Below are 23,572 nucleotides of genomic sequence, written 5' to 3'. Positions count from 1 at the left end.
AAGAAGCGAGATGAGAGAGGACGGGAGCTAAAATGATGACAAGAGAGAGAGGAAGAAAACATCCAGAACAACAACAGTTTTCCTTGAGCTGCTTCACTAAATAACAATAAAAATCATGATAAAAACTAATAAAAAGATACACCTAATAAACAAATATATAACATAAAACCCATGAAATTAATACAGGAAACCTCTCTGGTGTCCAACTAGCTAGGAATAAATAGCATAGGATACCAGTGCCAAGTACTAGTATAATACATGGCTCCATGGTGCTGTGGCTGGCATGCCTACCTACAAATTTGCTGGCCATGGTTTGAATCCCGGCTTGGGCAGTTAGTATGCAGGTCATCCTTTGTGTCTGGGTGATCATGTGTACCTGGAGACCCCTGGGGAGGCACCTGTGGTAGTCTGAGTGTGTCCCAGGGTGCTGGGCTCCTGCCTCCACAGCCTCCAGGGGCAATGTAACAGAGATGAGCACTGAGGCCATGCACACCAAACTTTACTTTTGACCTGGCCTAAGGATATGGGATGTCTGGATTTAACTCTACAAGAACACAACTAAATAAGGATTGGTGTACAGCAGCCGGGCTGCTCAAGTGGTGGCCGCAGTCTGCATCTGGACCTTGTGAGTGCTGTGGCCCCAGACCGGGCTTTGGGAGTACAGGAATGTAATAACATAACATGAAAGACATGTAATGGACTGTATGGGTCTTCTGAGATTATCTTCCTTCCGTCCTTCCTTCCTTTCTTCATTTTTCAGAGCTGTGGACAAAGACGTTCATTAATATACCTATTGTTCTCATTATTATTATTATCATCTTATTATCATTATTCTTTCTTATTCCCTTGCATGATCACAGCTTCCCTCACAGCTTCACCTAAATGCAGGACTGGGATAAAGTTAACACTGCATTATTTTCATTCCCAAAAAGATATTTCAAAGTTATTTCCGTAGCTGTAAAAAAAAAAAAAAAAAAAAAAAAAGGCCCTTATCTCATTTCCCCACACATCTTTTCACAGACACAATTAAGGCACCTAAATGAGTCTGGAATAAGGTATTTCTGACTAAACCAAACTAATTCATGATCTCATTTACCTACACAGCTTTTCACGGCCACAAAACACCTAAATGAAAGTCTGGAATAAGGTTACCTGGTATTCCTCCCTCCTCCTGAAGGTTTTCTGACTACACTAAAGACATTCATGATCTCACTTACCCACACAGCGTCTAGCACATGCCTCATCTTAGCAACACTATAGTAAGACTCATCTTAAAGTGCGGCTGTAAGGTGCCAGGTGATCTGGGAGTCCAGCGTTGATATATATAGATATATATATATATATATATATATATATATATTTATATATATATATATATATATATATATATATATATATATTTTGTTTTTTTTTCTTACTTATGTCAGCTTATCTTAGCATACATTCCCTCACGATATAATCTAAATATAATTGTGAAACTACGTACACATCCCAAAACGTGAGGGAAACTCAATAATAAGTATAGCATTTTTTTTTAGCAACACTAAAAAATATATGCCACATTTCTTTATATGCTTATCAATATCTTATCCATAATAAGTTAACTGTTCTTTCATATGTTATAATACTAAGATTAAATGTGTATACATATTTGCTGATCATATTTGTCATGGTTTTACTTATATTAGAACATTTCTACGTCGCGGGCTAGGAGACACGCGGCAGTGCCATACAAGGGGACCCTTACGCTGAACCCCCCCACACCCACACGTTAAGCTGAGCCAGACTATACCAAATCACACACAGATGCTGCTTACTGCCTTCATACCACAGCTCTGAGGTCACTGGCTAGGTCTGAGGTTACTGAGTGCATTCTGAAGCCCCTGATGCAGAGAAACAATCTATGTGTGTGTGTTCTGCTTGAATGTTTTAATGGAAGGGAGGGAGCTCATGCAGCTGACACCACCTCAGCACAACAGTACACAGGACTCTTAACACTAGCTCTGTGTGGTAAATATTCTTTCCCCTTTGTTGCTATGACTTCATATAAATCCCTCTATGATGGAGTTGATGTTGTGGAAAGTCAACAGCTCCTTCCCACACAAACAAGGTCTTGGTGTTTCCTTCCCCTTTGTTTACATAGCTCAGGTGTTACTCAGTATAAATCTCTGCCTCAGTGTTCAGCTCAAGATAAGGTTGAAGGAAGCCATCTCATGCCTCCAACCCTCCTTCCCACACAAACAAGGTCTTGGCGTTTCCTTCCCCTTTGTTTACATAGCTCAGGTTTACTCAGTATAAATCTCTGCCTGAGTGTTCAGCTCAAGATAGGGTTGAAGGAAGCCAACTCATGGCTTCTGACACCTACTTGACACTTAAAACAAGCTGTGTGCTGTACTTTCATTCCCCTTTGTTGCATAGCTCAGCTTTATCTTCAAACATACACGCTGGCGGGGGTCCAAGCCCCTCTACCGCTAGGGGCTGGGACAGGACTGGGGTGCCATGCCAGGAGAACGTACATACATATATCTTGGCTGTGTGTTCTTCCCTTATGCAGCTAGTAGTCACAGCATAACAAAACCATGATCAGACTGCTCTCAAATAACCACACTCCCTGCTCCATTGTTTTGTTTTCTAATTAAATGTAGTAACCCTTAAAATGTCAGTCAGCGAGCTAGTCAGAGCATAGCAGATCCACTAACAAGCCAGCCAGACAGTTCTCAAAGTAATCTTACCTCCTCCCTATTTTCTCCTATGTAAACTAACCTAATTTCTTCTTATATTACTTTCACAAAGGTAGGCAGTGGCTGAGTGGTTAGTGTGTGGGGCCCTGCATTCACCACGTGCTGGACGACGTGGGTTTGAATCCCCACGCTACTACCTGGGATTTTTCAGTCACCGCCGAGTGGCCTAAGACTACCCACATGCTGTCCTGAAGACCACCCATCAACCCGGACTCTAGAGGAAACCATCCAAGTGAATCAAGAATGAGTTCTGGGGGGCAGCATGAGCCAAGAATAAATGGCGCCACTATGAAAATTGCCTGCACCATGGCGGGCTTGGGCCAACCACCAGGCCCATGAAGAAAGCCCATGGGAGCTATAGGAAAAAAAAAAAAAAAAAAAAAAAAAAAATCTATCTCGTCACAACACAGTAGCTTCATTAGTTAACAAGCTGCCCATTTACTTCTGACTTCATTAAATCTCTAACTGCATCATTTGTGACCTATACTGCCCAGTGTTTAGTTCACGTATAAATCACGTACAAATCTTGCTCTCCCACAGTTCCTTCAGCCAGTAGCTAATACAACAACGTTAACAAGCTCGCCATGACATTTTTAGGTAATGTTCTCCACCAGTAATTAGTGTTGTATATCCCCCAGTCTTCAGTTCACATAAAATTCTTGCTCCCCCACAGTTCCTCGAGGGACAAGTCAGCCACGGCAATCTTGGTTAATTCTGTGCCTTGTCTGACCACAGCTTGCTTTGCTCAACCTTTTAGACCTTGGAGACACATTAGTGAGGCTTTTGCTGCATCATTTTAGTCAGCAAATCTTCCTCCTCTGGCCTGACCATGCACTGGGGCTGGTAGTATTATTTTCCTCCTATCATGGTAAATATAATCCTTCTGGCACATAAATTACTTAACATTTTAGATCTTGGAGACAAATTAGAGAAGATTTGCTACATCATTTTAGTCAGCAAATCTTCCTCCTCTGGCCTGACCATGCACTGGGGCTGGTAGTATTATTTCCCTCCTATCATGGCAAATATAATCCTTCTGGCACATAAATTGCTTAACATTCTAGACTGTGGAGACAAATTAGAGACGGTTTTGTTACATAATTTTAGTCAGCAAGGGGGCCTGGCTATGTCTGGTATGCAGTGTTTCCCTTCTATAAACACTCCCTCAAGTGCACCTCTCCGGCACATAAACTACTTAATGTTAAGGATTGTGTGAGCCAACTGGTGAGGACTTTAATAGTAAGGTCTTGCTCTGGCCTGACTATGCACTGGGTCTGATAGTGTTACTTCCATTCTATGATACACCTAAATAGTCTTATAACTGACCAATATGATATGACCTGGGATTAATGTATTACTGCTATATGCATTTATGTATGTATGTACGTATTTTTTTTTTTTTACAACAAAGGAGGCAGCTCAAGGGCACACACACACACACATAAAAAAAAAAAAAAAAAAAAAAGCCCGCTACTCGCTGCTCCTAAAAAAGAAACAAAAGAGGTGTCCAAAAGCAAGGTCAAATTCGGGAGGAGAGATGTCCTGATACCCTCCTCTTGAAAGAGTTTAAGTCGTAGGCAGGAGGAAATACAGATGAAGGAAGATTGTTCCAGAGTTTACCAGCGTGAGGGATGAAAGAGTGAAAATGCTGGTTAACTCTTGCATAAGGGGTTTGGACAATATAGGGATGAGCATGAGTAGAAAGTAGTGTGCAGCGGGGCCGCGGGAGGAGGGGAGGCATGATAGCTGAGTGTTGTCAAAGAATAGGGGATAGTTGTTTGGAAGATTGTGTCGAGTGGATAGGTGGAGAAACTGTGTTTTTGAGGCGTTGAAGGACACCAGGTTCCTCTTGCCCCAATCGGAAATAATAGTAAGGTCTGCGGCTAAGCGTTCTGTTGCCTCCAGCCTTGAATCGTTAAGTTCCTGTAGGGTGGGTCTTCTATTAAAAGAAGTTGAGTAATGCAGAGTGGAATCATCGGCGTAGGAATGGATAGGACAGTTCGGTTTGGAAAGAAGATCATCAATGAACAACAGAAAGAGAGTGGGAGATAGGACAGAACCGTGTGGGACACCACTGTTAATAGGTTTAGGGGAAGAACAGTGACCGTCTACCACAGCAGAAATAGAACGGTCAGGAAGGAAACTGGAGATAAAGGTACAGAGAGAAGGATAGAAACCGTAGGAGGGTAGTTTGGAATGCAAAGATTTGTGCCAGACCCTATCAAAAGCTTTTGATATGTCCAGCGCAATAGCAAAGGTTTCACCGAAACGGCTTAGAGAGGATGACCAAGAGTCAGTTAGGAAGGCAAGGAGATCACCAGTAGAACGCCCCTTGCGGAACCCATACTGGCGATCAGATAGAAGGTCAGAAGTGGAAAGGTGCTTTTGAATCTTCCGGTTAAGGATTGATTCAAAAGCTTTAGATAGACAAGAAAGTAAAGCTATAGGACTGTAGTTTGATTAGTATGTTCTACTAATGATATATAACAGAAAAAAGGCTGCAAATTTGTTCTCTCTCTCTCTCTCTCTCTCTCTCTCTCTCTCTCTCTCTCTCTCTCTCTCTCTCTCTCTCTTGAATACTGTGGTCACGTAATATCTTTTGTTGGCTACATGAATTAGATTTAGAGTATAATTATGACATCTGAGTGGTCTAGAATTTGAAATACTGTCTCTCCCACTCACTCCCCCTCCTGCTCTTCCTCTCTCTCTCTGGCACTCACCTGTTTTCCGTGTTCTCTTCCTGTATGACGGCATGGCACTCCCCTCCTCCTCCGGCTCCTTCATGCCGGCACACTTGAGGTGGAGCACATCTGGCAGCAGGTGAACACGCCTTCCCGATGACCCTCCCGGCAGTATTGTTATGGTTCTGGCAGTCCTGTAGGGAAGGGAAAGGTGTTACAAGCCACTCCATGGTAGAACAAGGGACACACAAGCCTGGCAGTACTGTTATGGTTCTGGCAGTCCTGTAGGGAAGGGAAAGGTGTTACAAGCCACTCCATGGTAGAACAAGGGACACACAAGCCTGGCAGTACTGTTATGGTTCTGGAAGTCCTGTAAGGAAGGGAAAGGTGTTACAAGCCACTCCATGGTGGAACAAGGGACACACAAGCCTGGCAGTACTGTTATGGTTCTGGCAGTCCTGTAGGGAAGGGAAAGGTGTTACAAGCCACTCCATGGTGGAACAAGGGACACACAAGCCTGGCAGTACTGTTATGGTTCTGGCAGTCCTGTAGGGGAGGGAAAGGTGTTACAAGCCACCCCATGGTAGAACAAGAGATACACAAGCCTGTAAGGTATGTTTACACAAGCAGTTCATGGGGAAAAAAAGGACAGATGACAAATCAGCCCGCTGTGCACCGATGTAGCAGAAGAAAACAGGACAGAGGCTCAATTTCCTTCCACTGTAGGTGTCCTGCTCCTGAGGAAGATCAAGTCACAGGCAGGAGGACGCTGTTCCAGAGCTTGACAGTGAAGGGGTGAAAGAAAGAAGCTTAGTTATGCCCCAACAATGTCATGCCCAGAGGTTAGTCAAGTATTTATTGTTCTGGTAATCCTGTGTGGCTAGACAGAGTTAAAACAGCTCAAAAGATAATGTAAGAGGCAAATTGGCCTCTTAATTATGTTCCCACAATAACATACTCAGTGGCTTGTTCAGCAGTTATCACTCTGGTAAAGGCAAAGCAAGTCATGAGGCAGCAGAAGGAAAATGGCCTATAAGATACATGGTTATGGCCCCTCATTGGTACATCACATGCCATGCCGTGCAGTGGCCAGCGTGCCGGGCTGGGTCCACACACAGGCCAGGGTTCACATCCCAGCCCAGGCAGAAAGAAAACAGAACAAGGAAAAAGGAATAGTAACCTCAACTAAAACAATAGTAAAAATATTAATAAAAATAATAATAACAAAAATAAAAATGAATAAATGATTAGAAATAATAAGCTAGAAAACACCACCACAACACACACACATACATACAACTAGGTAAATATATACACACACACACACACACACACACACACACAGTCACTTTAAGGCACTATACCAGTGGCCCCAAAGTCACCTCCAGACTTCCAGTGTGGCGTCAGATCTCATCCCTCCGTCAAATTCCATCCCATCCAGAGAAGCGGGCTTTGTTATTTTGTCCCTTTCCTTCAGTGCAGTGTCTTCCAATGGCTTATACACAGCTTACCTTTGATCCTATGCTGGTGTTCATGAAAAATTGTCACATTCCAGGCTGGCCTGGAACACAGTGCAGGGAGGGACATGGACAAACAGCAGAGCCCACGCAGGTGCAGATCAGGATGGGATGGAGTACGACGGAGGGATGAGATTTGACACCACACCGGCACTGCCCTTGTGGATCACAGTCAGGCACTGCACACACACACATGACCTTGGGACCCATGATGACCTTCACACACACACACACACACAGAGAGAGAGAGAGAGAGAGAGAGAGAGAGAGAGAGAGAGAGAGAGAGAGAGAGAGAGAGAGAGAGAGAGAGAGAGAGAGAGAGAGAGAGAGAGACTTTCTTAAGCAAAGAACAAGCTCATTCTCACCACTTGAAAACCACATAGCAAGACTGTTTTAACTACCACTAAGCCTTGTGATTGCTGGGCTACAACCACTACTACTTGTATAAGCTTGTGAGAAATACATTGACAACTCTTTCTCTCACACACAAGCAACAAACAAGCTCCCAGCCCTTGAAAACCATATGGCAGGACTGTTTTAACTACCACTAAGCCTTGTAACTGCTGGACTAAATCACTATTAGTACTTGTATAAGCTTGTGAGACCTAAATAATTTAATTACTATCACAGTCCAGTCCTCCAGGCCAGTCAGTGTTAAGTTATCCATGAATATGTAGTGAGATTCAAATATTATGTGGAAATGGAGTTAATATTATTATGCTCTGAGGTGTTAAGTAACTGTGGGTACTGGGGTAAGACAGGGAAGGGGAGGGGAGGGGAGGGGAGGGGAGGGGAGGGGAGGGGAGGGAAGGGAAGGGATGGAAGGGAAGGGTAAGGGATGGTTAAGGGTAAGGAAGGGAGGGGAGGGGAAGGGATGGGAAGAGAAAGGTAGGGAAAGAAAATAGAATGTAAGGAAAGGGAAGAGAAGAGAAGGGAAAACATGGGATGGGAAGAGAAGGGAAAGGGATGGGATAGGAAAGGAAATCAAAGGGAAAGGATGGGATGGGAAGAGAAGGGAAAAGGATGGGATGGGATAGGAAAGGAAATCAAAGGTAAAGGATGGGATGGGAAGAGAAGGGAAAAGGATGGGATGGGAAGAGAAGGGATAGGAAAGGAAAGGAAACCAAAGGGAAAGGATGGGATGGGAAGAGAAGGGAAAAGGATGGGATGGGATAGGAAAGGAAATCAAAGGGAAAGGATGGGATGGGAAGAGAAGGGAAAAGGATGGGATGGGAAGAGAAGGGATAGGAAAGGAAAGGAAACCAAAAGGAAAGGATGGGATGGGAAGAGAAGGGAAAAGGATAGAATAGGATAGGAAAGGAAAGGAAACCAAAGGGAAAGGATGGGATGGGAAGAGATGGGATAGGAAAGGAAAGGAAACCAAAGGGAAAGGATGGGATGGGATAATCATTCACCAGTCAAGAAGTGTAAAAATTAGATACACTACAACTCTTGAATTAAAGAGTTGGAGGCCACAGGGATGAGCTTGGAAATACAGCAAAAGTTACATAATCATTCACCAGTCAAGAAGTGTAAAAATTAGATACACTACAACTCTTGAATTAAAGAGTTGGAGGCCACCAAGATGAGCTTGGAAATACAGCAAAAGTTACATAATCATTCACCAGTCAAGAAGTGTAAAAATTAGATACACTACAACTCTTGAATTAGAGAGTTGGAGGCCACAGGGATGAGCTTGGAAATACAGAAGAAGTTAGATAATTATTCACCAGTCAAGAAATGGAAGAATGAGCTACGATGCAACTCTTGAATTAGAGAGTTGGAGGCCATAGGGATGAGCTGGAGTTGAAGACCTTGAGCAGTAAGTATGGAAACACTCATAACAAAAGAAGGGAGGCAGCAACACCAGCACCAGAGCTTGAAGGCACTCATTCAGAAGCTACAGGACATGTTGTGGGACCGTATACTCTGGCAAGGCTTCCACAATGTTTCATCATGTAAGACTCTTACCTCTAACACTATGACCGTCACGTTGGTGTCAGTCTTGATAAACCCTCGGCCGTCTTGGCTCTCTGTGCCTCGGTCTCACAGCCTGGCCACTCTTTGCTTCCTTGGCCTTGTCCTGCAGAGCCTCCCGGAGTGCCCCAAGCCTCTGGTCTAGCGCCGTCATCTCCTTGTTGCTGATCTTCAGCTGCCGGAAACACAGAGCCATTAGAGCTTAAGCCTGTATATTTAAAGTTGTGGTGACCACTGATGGAAGCATGATATAAGAGTGGAGGAATGAGACGTAGGCTGTCAGTGTTGGCCGTGAAGAAAGTGGCGTGCCATCTTGGAGTGCTCCCCCAGCACACAGGTACTCTAGGGGTGACTTTATAACCCACAGGCCACACCTTTCCCTGCAGGTGGAGTGGCCGGCTGCTGCTGTCCAGGACACTGCTGTGCTTACCCAGAGTGCTCCAGATAGTCCCTGGCCCCTTACTGAGAGTGTTTTGGTGCTCTGGGTTTGTACAGAACTTGCCCTTACTTAAAAGAAAATCACCTTCATAAACAGATTGCCACACTCATACTTCTTATTTAATCTGAAAACCAAAAAAAGTACAACACACACACACACACACACACAAGACGAGCAGATGTAATAGCTTTGTATAATTAACTGGTGGACTGGACAGTGTATACATAGAATGGAGCTGGTTGTGACAGAGTGGAGGAGGAGACTGAGAGGACACAGTGAGAAGCTGAAAAGGGAACATGTCTCAAGGATACAAAGAGGTACAGTTTAGTTTTTTACAGCAATGAAGGTGCACAAGGGCAGCAAAACAGGAGCCAGGCCCAGCACTGCTCCAGCAAAGGCATGAGTGGCCACAGGGGAGATCAACTTCAGGAGGATAGAAGGCCAAAGAAGATCAGTTGGGTATTTAAAAGTGGTATTTTAGGTTCATGGTAGAGGAGAAGGGTTAAACTGCCACCAGAAATAACCACACTTTGTTGTATAGAAAGTCTCATTAGTAAGGAAGCATAGATGTGTTTTCTGAGTGAAGACATATAGTGACTGGGTTTTGTTAAATTATGTTAGGCTAAATTCAGGATATCTTCAAACACATGATGGTCAGCACCCTATGGTATAAATCAACAAGGAATGACCTCACTTTGATTTATAGAAAGTTGCTCTCTCTCTCTCTCTCTCTCTCTCTCTCTCTCTCTCTCTCTCTCTCTCTCTCTCTCTCTCTCTCTCTCTCTCTCTCTCTCTCTCTCTCTCTCTCTCTCTCTCTCTCTCTCTCTCTCTCTCTCATTCCCTTTCTTTCTTTCTATTACTTTTTCTTCTATTTTTCCGTCATGATTTTATTTTTATTTTTATTTTCTTAATCGTCACTCTCTTCCATGCTGCTCTCTATTCCTCCTCCTCTCCTCTACTCTCTCTCTCTCTCTCTCTCTCTCTCTCTCTCTCTCTCTCTCTCTCTCTCTCTCTCCCCCAGTCACCTGATGTACAGGAAGCCGTGCAGTGCTATGGTTATTGTTCATTGGCACAATTCAATGAGGCCTCAAAACAAACACTCATATGAACTTAAGAAGAAAACACCACAAAATGGGAAGTGGGCAGAAAAGAAATACTTCAGTTGAACCTTGACCCAACAGGTTCCTAAATGTTGTTTAAGGCAGTTTATTAAATATATCATTACCATAATGTAATATAAGCGTCCAGTTCCATAATTTGATGATAAATCGTAATGTGTTTTTTTGAAATATCTTTTTAAATTTCATCTTTCTTTAAAATTTCTGAAATCAATAAAAAGACATTTTCTCTTGATAGAAAGTTTAAAGAAAGATGAAATTTCAAAACCATATATTACACATTACGATTTATCATCAAATTATGGAACTGGACGCTTATACATTATAATGGTAATGATACTGCTAGAACCCGGCCTTAAAATTAACTGTTTGTAAAGTGAAGCCAACCTTCCCATGACACACAATGTGATACACGCCTGACCCCAAATGAAGGCTTCTCTACCAGTGTCTGGGATTTTCTTGGCCAAATCCTCATGCTAATGCCTGGCTTTTCATAGCCTCAGAAACACAGCCACTGGCAAACTGCTATCATCTTTTGTACAGCAAGGGAGGCAGCTCAAGGACAATGAACAAAAACAACAACAAACAAGCCCGCTAGACGCTGCTCCAACAAAAGAGAGGCCAAAAGAAGTACATCAATCTCGGGAGGAGAGGTGTCCTGGTACTCTCCTTGTGAAAGAGGCCAAGTCATGGCCAGCAGGGAATACAGACCAAGGAAAGCTGTTCAGGAGTTCACCAGCAAAGGGGGTGAAAGAATGAAGATGCTGGTTAACTCTTGCATAAGGGGTTTGGACAGCACAAGGATGAAAGAATGAAGATGCTGCTTAACTCTTGCATAAGGGGTTTGGACAGCACAAGGATGAAAGAATGAAGATGCTGCTTAACTCTTGCATACGGGGTTTGGACAGCACAAGGATGAAAGAATGAAGATGCTGTAACTCTTGCAAGGGTTTGGACAGCACAAGGATGAAAGAATGAAGATGCTGCTTAACTCTTGCATAAGGGGTTTGGACAGTACAAGGATGAAAGAATGAAGATGCTGCTTAACTCTTGCATAAGGGGTTTGGACAGCACAAGGATGAAAGAATGAAGATGCTGCTTAACTCTTGCATAAGGGGTTTGGACAGCACAAGGATGAAAGAATGAAGATGCTGCTTAACTCTTTCATAAGGGGTTTGGACAGCACAAGGATGAAAGAATGAAGATGCTGCTTAACTCTTGCATAAGGGGTTTGGACAGCACAAGGATGAAAGAATGAAGATGCTGCTTAACTCTTTCATAAGGGGTTTGGACAGCACAAGGATGAAAGAATGAAGATGCTGGTTAACTCTTGCATAAGGGGTTTGGACAGCACAAGGATGAAAGAATGAAGATGCTGGTTAACTCTTGCATAAGGTGTTTGGACAGCACAAGGATGAAAGAATGAAGATGCTGCTTAACTCTTTCATAAGGGGTTTGGACAGCACAAGGATGAAAGAATGAAGATGCTGGTTAACTCTTGCATAAGGGGTTTGGACAGCACAAGGTGTCGGTGTCTTGCTCCTGAGGAAGTTCAAGTCACAGGCAATAGGTGGAGGCTGTTCCAGAGCTTGCCAGTGAAGGGGTGAAAGAAAGCAGCTTAGTTAAGCCCCAACAATGTCATGCCCAGAAGTTAGTCCTGTTCTGGTAATCCTGTGTGGGTAGACAGAGTTACAACAGGTCAGAAGATAATGTAAGAGATAAACCGGCCTGTAAGTAGCTTGTTCAGCAGTTATCACTCTGGTAAAGGCAGAGCAAGTCATGAGGCAGTATAAGAAGGAAAATGGCCCATAAGATACATGGTTATGGCCCCTCATTGGTACATCACATGCCATGCCGTGCAGTGGCCAGCGTGCCGGGCTGAGTCCACACACAGGCCAGGGTTCACACCCCAGCCCAGGCAGAAAGAAAACACAACAAGGAAAAAGGAATAGTAACCTCAACAAAAACAATAATAAAAATATTATTAACAATAACAATAACAAAAAAATAATAAATCATAATAATAAGCTACAAAAACACCACCACTACACACACACACACACACACACACACACACACACACACACACACAGTCACTTTAAGGCATTATATAAGTGGCCCCAAAGTCACCTCCAGACTTCCAGTGTCGTGTCAAATCCCATCCCATACTGATCTGCGGGCTTTGCTATTTTGTCCCTTTCCTTGAGTGCAGTGTCTTCCAGTGGTTTATACACAGCTTACTTTTGATCCTATGCTTGAAAAATTGCCACATTCCAGGCTGGCCTGGAATCCGTGGCTCAGCCACTGTTGGCTGGAGAGTGTCCCATAAACCTGACCTTCAGCCAGAAGAACACTGTGAGGAGACAGAAGGACAGCCACAAGATCAAGGGTGGGCTGTGTGTGTGTGTGTGTGTGTGTGTGTGTGTGTGTGTGTGTGAGAAATTAGGACACAGTGCAGGAAGGGACATGGACAAACAACAAAGCCCACGCAGGTGCAGATCAGGATTGGATGGAATACAACGGACGGATGAGATTTGACACCACACCTGCACTGCCCTTGTGGATCACAGTCAGGCACTGCAGACACACACACATGACCTTGGGACCCATGGTGACCTTCACAAGCACCTGACATGACCTGTGTATGACCTAATTTGAGCTTCTCTGTTATTCATTTCAGTGATTTGAGAAATTGAAAGAAATGAAAAAAAATCAAGAAAGAAAACAAAATACACACACACACACACTGACAAGTCTCTCTCTCTCTCTCTCTCTCTCTCTCTCTCTCTCTCTCTCTCTCTCTCTCTCTCTCTCTCCCTGGTTTAGCACTGAAGGTTCTGCTACCTACAAACTTTCAAAATGGTTGGTTAAACTTTTATCCCCTTATGTTGGAACTATTTCTAGTTCATTTATAATAAAAACAGTGTGGACCTAGTTGAAAAACTTAAAATTCTTCATGTCAGCTACCCTTACAAACTTGTAAGCTTTGATGTGAAATCTCTCTTCACCAACGTACCTGTTAAAGATGTAGTGAATTTTCTACCAAGTATTTTAGGCAGTGATATTGATGGCATGCCCAGCAAAAATATTAGAGAACTAATAAGCTTATGTATTGAAAATTCATGCTTTGAGGGGAAATTTTATACACAAAAATTTGGTATGGCTGTGGGAAATCCCCTCTCCCCTGTATTAGCCAACATATACATGGAATATTTTGAGAAGCACCTTCTAAGCATAATCAAGGACCCAGACATGGTGTGGCTGAGATACGTGGATGACATCCTATGCTTTTGGCCAACTTCCCAGACAATTGATACCTTTTTGGACAAATTAACTCACTAGCCCCATCAATCAAGTTCACTTTTGAAACAGAAGAAAATGACAAAATTCATTTCCTTGATGTAGAAATCATTAGAAAAAATGATTCGTTGAAAACTAAAGTATACAGAAAGCCAACTAATATCTTGTCCAATGTTCACTTATTTTCCAGTCATCACATTAATGTAAAAAAATCGGTTTTCATCTCTATGTATTTAAGAGCCAACAGGCTTTCAGACTGAATACTTGGAAGAAGAAATGGGTATGACAAAAAAATCAGCAAAAAGCTTAAATATCCTTCCAGTGTTGTTAGTCAGTGTCACACAACAACAAGACAACGTTTTCATCATAGAAAGGAAAGGGAGAGAAAACAGGATATGGAAAAAAAAAAAAAAAAAAAAAAAAACTTCTGCTACCCTATCACAGGAACCTTCTCGACATAGTTCCCATACTAAGAAAATTTGATATACATGTATCTTTCAGGCATTTTTTTTTTTTACAACAAAGGAGGCAGCTAAAGGGCACACAAAAAAAGAAAACAATAATAAAAAAAGCCCGCTACTCGCTGCTCCTAAAAAAGAAACAAAAGAGGTGTCCAAAAGCAAGGTCAAATTCGGGAGGAGAGATGTCCTGATACCCTCCTCTTGAAAAAGTTCAAGTGGTAGGCAGGAGGAAATACAGATGAAGGAAGATTGTTCCAGAGTTTACCAGCGTGAGGGATGAAAGAGTGAAGATGCTGGTTAACTCTTGCATAAGGGGTTTGGACAGTATAGGGATGAGCATGAGTAGAAAGTCGAGTGCAGTGGGGCCGCAGGGGGGGGGGAGGGGGGGGGGTATGCAGTTACCAAGTTCAGAAAAGCATTCAGCGTGGAAATATCGATAGAAGATAGACTATCAGTATGAGGAGGAGAGCTGATGAGATGAAGAGCCTTAGACTCCACTCTGTCCAGAAGAAATGAAAATACAATAAAACAATCACTGATAAAGAACAGACCACCGTCATCAACAGGCGTAGTATACAAAATACCTTGTAAGGACTGTAATAAGTTCTATGTTGGCCAAACTGCAAAGGATTTACAAACATGAATATCACAACACAAATACAGTGTAAGAACCGAACAAGAAGGAAGTGGTCTTTTCCAACATAAATCATCATATGATCACCATATTGACTGGTCTGGTTCAAAGTTTTTAGCAAAATGTAAAAGTATTGAAGAAAGAAATGTAATTGAGTCATGTGTTATTGCAGGGACCTACTCCACAAACATGAATATTAGCTACAGCCACTTCAAATGTGACAAATTTCTAACTGATCTGATTGTTAAAAATACCCCCCTGATTAAAATCACACACACACACACACACACGTCGGTTGGCTGCCAATCTGTGTGGATGAATAAGGAGCGGAATAAGTGGGAGGAGAAGCAAAGGGAAGAAAAGTGGAAGTGGAGCAAAGAGTCAAGAATTTGGAACAGAAAGCTGATAAAGATGTGAGATGGTGAAGTGAGAGTGTACAGAGCTTTAAGGAGACTGTGGAGGAGCAGTTGGAGGAGAAGATGGCGGAGAAGGTGGTGAAGGTAATCAAAGAAAATGAGGCACTGGTAAGAGGCACGGTGGAGAAAAAGAAGAGTGTCATTGTGTTTGGTGTAAAGGAGGAGAAGACCCCAAACAAATCGGTGAGGGAAAACATCTTGAAAGATGTAGTGAAGAAGATCGCACAGAGGGTACAAGAAGAGGGAAGTGACCTGGTGAAAGAAATAGATGACTGTCATAGGATTGGCAAATACAATGGAGAAAGAGATAGACCAATTAGGATAAGATTCAGAACGAAGCAGAAGAGGCCCTGGCTGGAGCTTGGAAGCTAGTGGGAGAAGAAGACACCAGAATGATGTGGCTGAGGAAAGATCTGAATGAACAAGAGAGAGACAAGTTGAATGAACTCAGAGGTGAGGTTCATGATTTAAATGAGAAGAGATCGGAAGAAGAGAAGAAGGAGTTTTTTTGGAGAGTAATGGATATGAAAGTGAGGAAGTGGTCCATGGTGACGAGAGGAAGGAGAGAAAAAGTCTAACAGGAAAGGAGAAGGGATGGAAAGTGTCTTATACGAATATCAGTGGAATAGTGTCATCATGGATAGAGTTTAACGACTATTTGAGAGACAGAGAACCTGATATTGTGGGGCTGACAGAAACTAAGTTGTGACTCAGTTGAGGTGGTGGGGACTGGAGAAGGTGCAGACAATATATGGAGGAGAGACAGAAAAAGAAAACAGGGAGGAGGTGTGATGTTGATGGTAAGGAAAGGCATTAGGGTGGAAGAGGTGATTGAGGGTGAAGGCTTGGCAGAGGTGCTGAAAGTGAAAATTGTGGGTGCTGAAGGAAGAAGGAGGCAGTATGTAGTAGGGTATGTGCCACCAAGAACCCATGCATGGAAGGCCCGAGAATATGAACAAGTGATACAAGACACAGTGAGTTGCCTGGATGGAATGTTGAGAGAGGGTGAGAGAATAATTTTAATGGGTGATTTTAATTGCAAAGAGGTAGAATGGGAGGATTGGCAAACGCAGGGAACAGGAGAGTCGTGGGGAGGAAGACTCCTGCAACTGGCAATGGAACATGTGCTGATGCAATGGATTAAGGAACACACCAGATTCGGGAAAGAAGGCGAGGCATCAAGACTAGACCTGGTATTTAGCAAGGAACCGGAAGTAATAGAAAATAAAAAATAGATTGCCCAATAGCAAAGAGTGACCATGCGATTGTGGAATTTGAAGATAAAGAAAAGAGAACGATTGACCGAAAAGAGGATCACAAAATAGGGAAAAGTAACTACTCTAAGGCAGACTTTGTTAATATGAGAGCTTTTTTTGAAAATGCAAATTGGAGTGGGCTGTACAAAGCCAAAAGTACCCAAGGGAGGAGTTTTTAAAGCTGTACAAAGAAGCCAAGAATAGATATGTCCCTAAGGTAACCAAAAAGGATGTTGGTAAAAAGGAGTGGTTTAACAAAAGATGCGAGGCAGCTAGAAAAAGAAAGGAGGAAGCCTGGAAGGGATGGAGGAGACGTGGAGGAAGAATCAACGCATAGAACAATTTCAAACAAGCAAGGAATGAATATACAAAGATTAGAAGAGAAGAAAAACGGAAATATGAAAAAGATATAATCGACAAATGCAAAGACCAACCTAAATTATTTTATAGACATGTGAACGGCAAATTAAAGAATTGAGAAACAATCAATAAACTGAAAATGGATGGAACTACATATGAAGACCCAGCAGAGATGGCAAAAGTGATGAACAACAGCTTTCATAGAGTTTTCACAAAGGAAGACGAATTCGTACAACCACCGGGCCAGGAAAGAGGAAGGGTTATGCAGGAGATACAGTTAACGGTGCAGGAGGTCAAGGAAAGCTTGAACAAGCTGGATGTAAGAAAGGCGACAGGGCCGGTAGAAGTATCAGGGTGGATCCTGAAAGAGTGTAGTGAGCAACTTGCAGAGAAACTGCACTCCATAATGAGCACCTCCCTGAGTGAAGGAAGGGTACCACAAGATTGGAAGAGAGCAAACATAGTACCAATTTATAAAGGAGGAGAGAGAGAGGACCCATTAAATTACAGACCGGTATCACTCACTGGTGTGGTTGTGAAGATATGTGAGAGGCTAGTTAAAAACAGGTGGTCGGATTTTTTGGTAAGTGAGAGAATTATCTTGGATTGCCAGTTTGGATTCAGGAGAGGGAGATCGTGTGTCACCAACTTGTTATGTTACTACTCAAGGGTGACAGATTTAATACAAGAGAGAGAAGGCTGGGGGGATGGAGTGTACCTGGATTTGAAAAAGGCATTCGACAAAGTATCGCACAGAAGACTAATTTGGAAAATTAAAAATAGGGGTGGAGTGGGTAATGGACTGATTAAGTGGCTGGAGGACTTCCTAACTAACAGGGAAATGAGGACAATAATCAAGGACAAGGCTTCCAACTGGTGCCCTGTTAGGGGGTGGGGTCCCACAAGGTTCGGTGCTGGCGCCAATAATGTTTGCTGTTTATATAAATGATATGGTGGAAGGAGTGACCAGCTATGTGAGTGTTTGCAGATGATGCAAAGCTATTGAGACGAGTCAATGATGTGAAAGACTGTGAGGCATTGCAGAGGGACCTGGACAAAATATGGGAGTGGAGTGGTACATGGCAGATGGAATTCAACCTTGGGAAATGTAAAAAAGAGTTTGGTAGGAGTGGTAGAAGATGTGAATATGATTATAAGATGGGAAGTGAGATAATATGCAGAGGAATGGAAGAAAAAGATTTGGGAGTGACTGTCTCAGAGAACATGACACCGGACAAACACATCAACAGGATAACGGGACAAACTATGAATTTGCTGAAGAACATATGGACGACATTTGTGTATTTGGACGAAGAGATGATGAAGAAAATAATAGTTACAATGATAAGGCCAAGGTTGGAGTATGCAGCAGTGGTCTGGTCTACTCACAAAAAGAAGAACATAAGAAAGCAGGAAAGAGTACAGAGAATGGCAACTAAGATGGTACCGGAACTTAGGGATCGGACTTACGAGGAGAGACTCAATAGCATGGGGCTCACGACCCTGGAGAGAAGAGAAAAAGGAGACCTGATAGCGGTGTACAGGGTGGCGAGTGGGGTGGAGAATCTGGACAGAGAGGACCTGTGTGTGAGGAGTGAGAGAGAAACAAGAGGACATGGAAAGAAGTTGAGGGCGACCACGTGTAGGCGAGATGTGAAAAAGTTTAGCTTCCCAAACATAAGCATTGAGCTGTAGAATAGACTAGAGGAGGAGGTGGTTTGTGCAAGAAACATTCATGATTTTAAGGAAAAGTTGGATAAGAGAGGATATGAGAGGATATGGAGACGGGACAGTGCGAGCGTAGCTCTTTTCCCGTATGTCACAAGTAGGTAAACACACACACACACACACACACACACACTTACACACACACACCAGACATGTGGAAACACTAACATCTGAGTGAGGTTAATCCTTTTAGGTAGTGTCAAAGAACAACTGGCAGGTATTTACTTGACTCAAACTAAGCCCCCCACCAACAATTGGGTAAGTCAGGCTAATCCCACTAATTATGCCTCGCCTCCCTCTCCGCTGAGGGTTTGTCCGACCTCGCCCTTGCCCATGTCCATGTATACAAACTGTCTCAATCTGTCAAATGTACCATTTAGTCTGAAGATGTAATATACGAAAGTACTTACTATATTTATTTTTTTATTTTTCCCAGTGTGGTATGTCTATATATATATATATATATATATATATATATATATATATATATATATATATATAAAAATATATATATATATATATATATATATATATATATATATATATATGTGTGTGTGTGTGTGTGTGTGTGTGTGTGTGTGTGTGTGTGTTTCTTTAACTATAAATTAATTTGATCATATTTTTTGTGTTTATTTTTTGCTTAACATAACTCATAAACATCTGCCATTTCTTACACAACTCACTAGACTTCTACCTCTCTCACTAAAAGCAAGGAACAAGCTCCCAGGCCTTGTAAACCCAACAGCAACACCTATTAATTATTTCCAAGCCTTGTATTCACTTAACTACTTCAGTACTATGTCAATAAACTGAAAAAAAATATAATGACAAGCCTTTCTTTCACACCACAAGCAAGGAACAAGCTCCCTCTCACCCCTTGAAAACCATATAGCACTACAATCACTACTACTTGTATAAGCTTGTGAGAAATGCATTGACAATTCTTCCTCTCACACACAAGCAACAAACAAGCTTCAAGCCCTTGAAAACCATAAGGCAGGACTATTTTAACTACCACTAAGATATCTGGTTGCTGGGTGGGAAGGAGTCATTTCGGGGCTACTTAACTACTGTGAATGTGCAAGTAGTTTTTTGCAGCAGTAATGAGACCACTGGCGCCATCTGGTTGCTGGCTGGGAAGGAGAGAGGCTTGAGGGGTTACTTAGTGTTAGGGATGTTCAAGTGTAGGGAGTGACAGTCTTTTCCAAGTGTAGCCAAAGTTGTCCCTGGAAAAAGAAGAAAAGGAGGAAGGAAGAAGAAAAGGAAAAAGAAACAAAATAAAAACAAAAAAAAGGCCACGAATAATAATAAGAAAAAAAAGTAGAAAGGAAAAGTAAAATAAGAAGAAAAATGAAGAAGAAAACATGGAGAAAGAAAAAGAAAAAAGCAGAAAAACAAAAAAAGGAAGGAGAAGAGAAAATCAGAAAAAATATAATAAAAATGAAAAAAAAAAAAATCCGTGCTTGTCCCCGGAAACGAGACCCTGGCCAAAGGTGTTCCTGGAAAGTGACAACAGACAGAAGAAGGAAGAAGGAAGAGGAAGGAAGAAGAAGAAGAAGAAGAAAAGGAAGAAAAATGATGCCTTCTCGAGCACCCGGACTCTTCATGGCAGGAGGTAAGCACTATGGGAAAACATGACGTTATACAGAAGGTGACTGTGATGAAGACTGGGAGGAGGGAATGTACCACAGGGGAGACTGGAAGACTTTTGGCACTCCCATTCTGAAGAAGTTTAGGTCATGGGAAGGAGGAAAGGACTGTGATGAAGACTGGGAGGAGAGAATGTACCACAGGGGAGACTGGAAGACTTTTGGCACTCCCATTCTGAAGAAGTTTAGGTCATGGGAAGGAGGAAAGGACTGTGATGAAGACTGGGAGGAGGGAATGTACCACAGGGGAGACTGGAAGACTTTTGGCACTCCCATTCTGAAGAAGTTTAGGTCATGGGAAGGAAGAAAGGACTGTGATGAAGACTGGGAGGAGGGAATGTACCACAGGGGAGACTGGAAGACTTTTGGCACTACCATTCTGAAGAAGTTTAGGTCATGGGAAGGAAGAAAGGACTGAGAGTTTTCAGACTAGGAGATGCCAAGAGGCTATCAAATTTGATAGTTCAAGAGGACTTTTAGTAGCAGTACTTAAGTGCTAGAATACCAGAAATTAAGTTGTTCAAGAAATGGAAGAATTAGATACACTACAACTCTTGAATTAAAGAGTTGGAGGCCACAGGGATGAGCTTGGAAATACAGAAGAAGTTAGATAATTATTCACCAGTCAAGGAATGGAAGAATTAGATACACTACAACTCTTGAATTAAAGAGTTGGAGGCCACAGGGATGAGCTTGGAAATATAGAAGTTAGATAATTATTCACCAGTCAAGGAATGGAAGAATTAGATACACTACAACTCTTGAATTAGAGAGTTGGAGGCCACAGGGATGAGCTTGGAAATATAGAAGTTAGATAATTATTCACCAGTCAAGGAATGGAAGAATTAGATACACTACAACTCTTGAATTAGAGAGTTGGAGGTCACAGGGATGAGCTTGGAAATATAGAAGAAGTTAGATAATTATTCACCAGTCAAGGAATGGAAGAATGAGCTGCGATGCAACTCTTGAATTAGAGAGTTGGAGGCCACAGGGATGAGCTGGAGTTGAAGACCTTGAGCAGTAAGTATGGAAACACTCATAACAAAGGAAGGGAGGCAGCAACACCAGCACCAGAGCTTGAAGGCACTCATTCAGAAGCTACAGGACATGTTGTGGGGCCGTATACTCTGGCAAGGCTTCCACAATGTTTCATCATGTAAGACTCTTACCTCTAACACTCTGACCGTCATGTTGTTGTCAGTCTTGATAAACCCTCGGCCGTCTTGGCTCTCTGTGCCTCGGTCCCACAGCCTGGCCACCGTGAAGAAAGTGGCGTGCCATCTTGGAGGGCTCCCCCAGCACACAGGTACTCCAGTGGTGACTTTATAACCCACAGGCCACACCTTTCCCTGCAGGTGGAGTGGCCGGCTGCTGCTGTCCAGGACACTGCTGTGCTTACCCAGAGTGCTCCAGATAGTCCCTGACCCCTTACTGAGAGTGTTTTGGTGCTCTGGGTTTGTACAGAACTTGCCCTTACTTAAAGAAAAAAATCACCTTCATAAACAGATTGCCACACTCATACTTCTTATTTAATCTGAAAACCTAAAAAAGTACAACACACACACACACACACACACACACGACGAGCAGATGTAATAGCTTTGTATAATTAACTGGTGGACTGGACAGTGTATACATAGAATGGAGCTGGTTGTGACAGAGTGGAGGAGGAGACTGAGAGGACACAGTGAGAAGCTGAAAAGGGAACATGTCTCAAGGATAAAAAGAGGTACATTTTAGTTTTTTACAGCAATGAAGGCGCACAAGGGCAGCAAAACAGGAGCCAGGCCCAGCACTGCTCCAGCAAAGGCATGAGTGGCCACAGGGGAGATCAACTTCAGGAGGAGAGAAGGCCAAAGAAGGAGATCAGTTGGGTATTTAAAAGTGGTATTTTAGGTTCATGGTAGAGGAGAAGGGTTAAACTGCCACCAGGAATAACCACACTTTGTTGTATAGAAAGTCTCATTACTAAGGAAGCATAGATGAGTTTTCTGAGTGAAGACCTATAGTGACTGGGTTTTGTTAAATTATGTTAGGCTAAATTCAGGATATCTTCAAACACATGATGGCCAGCACCCTATGGTATAAATCAACAAGGAATGACCTCACTTTGATTTATAGAAAGTTGCTCTCTCTCTCTCTCTCTCTCTCTCTCTCTCTCTCTCTCTCTCTCTCTCTCTCTCTCTCTCTCTCTCTCTCTCTCTCTCTCTCTCTTTCATTCCCTTTCTTTCTTCCTATTACTTTTTCTTCCATTTTTCCGTCATTATTTTATTTTTCTTCTCTTAATCGTTCCTCTCTTCCATGCTGCTCTCTCTCTCTCTCTCTCTCTCTCTCTCTCTCACCTGATGTACAGGAAGCCGTGTAGTGCTATGGTTATCGTTCATTGGCACAACTTAATGAGGCCTCAAAACAAACACTCATATGAACTTAAGAAAACACCACAAAATGGGTTGGGCAGAAAAGAAATACTTCAGTGGAACCTTTACCCAATTGGTTCCTAAATGTTGTTCTTAAAGTGAACTGTTTGTAAAGTGAAGCCAACCTTCCCATGACACACAATGTGATACAAGCCTTACCCCAAAAGAAGTCTTCTCTACCTGTGTCTGGGATTTTTTTGGCCAAATCCTCATGCCAATGCCTGGCTTTTCATAGCCTCAGAAACACAGCCACTGGCAAACCGCTATCATCTTTTGTACAGCAAGGGAGGCAGCTCAAGGGCAATGAACAAAAACAACAACAAACAAGCCCGCTAGACGCTGCTCCAACAAAAGAGAGGCCAAAAGAAGTACATCAATCTCGGGAGGAGAGGTGTCCTGGTACTCTCCTTGTGAAAGAGGCCAAGTCATGGCCAGCAGGGAATACAGACCAAGGAAAGCTGTTCAGGAGTTCACCAGCAAAGGGGATGAAAGAATGAAGATGCTGGTTAACTCTTACATAAGGGGTTTGGACAGCATAAGGATGAAAGAATGAAGATGCTGCTTAACTCTTGCATTAGGGGTTTAGACAGCACAAGGATGAAAGAATGAAGATGCTGCTTAACTCTTGCATAAGGGGTTTGGACAGCACAAGGATGAAAGAATGAAGATGCTGCTTAACTCTTGCATAACGGGTTTCGACAGCACAAGGATGAACGAATGAAGATGCTGGTTAACTCTTGCATAAGGGGTTTGGACAGCACAAGGTGTCGGTGTCTTGCTCCTGAGGAAGTTCAAGTCACAGGCAATAGGAGGAGGCTGTTCCAGAGCTTAGTTAAGCCCCAACAATGTCATGCCCAGAAGTTAGTCCTGTTCTG

General features: G+C 42.7%; 1 long non-coding RNA gene across 1 annotated transcript; it reads right to left on the bottom strand.

Annotated features, from left to right (window-relative positions):
* Window positions 1–28: 28 nt before the first annotated feature.
* LOC126990102 (uncharacterized) lies at window positions 29–21,530 on the bottom strand. The gene is made up of 3 exons (XR_007744011.1): window positions 21,450–21,530; window positions 5,462–5,616; window positions 29–762 (listed from the first exon to the last, which is right to left on the bottom strand). It is a non-coding gene; the product is annotated as an uncharacterized LOC126990102 (long non-coding RNA).
* Window positions 21,531–23,572: the final 2,042 nt, after the last annotated feature.

Source organism: Eriocheir sinensis, unplaced genomic scaffold (assembly GCF_024679095.1).
Source record: "Eriocheir sinensis breed Jianghai 21 unplaced genomic scaffold, ASM2467909v1 Scaffold145, whole genome shotgun sequence".
NCBI classification, from domain to species: Eukaryota; Metazoa; Arthropoda; class Malacostraca; order Decapoda; family Varunidae; genus Eriocheir; species Eriocheir sinensis.
This window is presented reverse-complemented; position numbering and strand designations above follow the sequence as displayed.